Source organism: Lactuca saligna, chromosome 4 (assembly GCF_052625555.1).
Source record: "Lactuca saligna cultivar CGN05327 chromosome 4, ASM5262555v1, whole genome shotgun sequence".
Classification (NCBI taxonomy): domain Eukaryota; kingdom Viridiplantae; phylum Streptophyta; class Magnoliopsida; order Asterales; family Asteraceae; genus Lactuca; species Lactuca saligna.
This window is the reverse complement of record NC_136420.1, coordinates 190,690,396-190,691,532: the sequence shown is the minus strand read 5'-3', so window position 1 is coordinate 190,691,532 and position 1,137 is coordinate 190,690,396.

Sequence of the window (1,137 nt, the reverse complement as noted above, 5' to 3'; positions counted from 1 at the left end):
TTGCCCAAGAGTTCGCTGAGTTCACTGGACAATTCCTGCATTTCAGCAGGAGCTAGCCGGTAGGGAGATTTAGCGAGAGGGGTTGCTCCTGGAACGAGGTCAATTCGGAACTCAACTTGTCTCTCTGGGGGTACTCCAGGAAGATCTTCAGGAAATACGTCTGGGAATTCACGTGCTACTGGAATATCTTGAATGTTAGTCTCTTCCTTGGTTTTATCCATTATGTGAGCCAGAAATGTCAAAATTTTCTTTCGTAGATATTTCTATGCCTGGACGCACGAGATGATACGAAGGTTCGTGCTAGGTTTGTCTCCGTAAATAACTAGGGTTTCGTGATTGGGAAGATGAAGGCGAACGACCTTCTCGTGACACATAATTTCAGCATGGTGGGGGCTTAACCAGTCCATGCCAATAATCACATCGAAACTCCTAATGGAAATAGGCATCAAGTCTATTTTAAAGGCGTGTTGATTTAGAGTTAGGGTACATCCGATGTAGATTTCCCCAGTGGATTCAGTTTTCCCATTGGCCATTTCCACCGTAAAGGTTTCATTGAGCTTCTGGGGTTGTTGTTTTAACAATTGTTTAAACTTATTGCTCACAAAACTTCGCTCCGCTCCGGTGTCAAATAGGATGCATGCATATGTGTAGTTTAGGGGAAACGTACTGGTAACAACAGCGGGATCCTGAATCGCCTCCCCCTGACCCATAGTCAGCACTCTTCCGGTTCCTCCATTTCCGGGATTGTTGTTGTTGGGGAAATTTCGACGAAAATGCCCAATCCTTCCACAACCATAGCAGGTGTGGCTAGGTCCGGCATTGTTGTCGCCAGCGTTGGTGTTGTTGTTGCAGTTTTTGTTGTTGTTGCTTCCCTGTTGTTGATTCTGAGGAGGGTAAGTCCTGCAGTACCTTGCCAAGTGTCCCTTCCGATTGCAACTGGTGCACTGCAGCTCCTTGCATTCTCTATTGTGATGGAAACCACATTTGTTACACTTGGGAATATTACCGGAATAAGGTCTAGGAGCATTTGGAGCAGCTGAGGCTGGAGCATGTGGTGTAGCTGTAACTTGCGCGGTGGCAGCATTGACCGCCACTGTCTGCTGCTTCTTGGAAGTCTCGGAGCCTTGACGCCCCTTT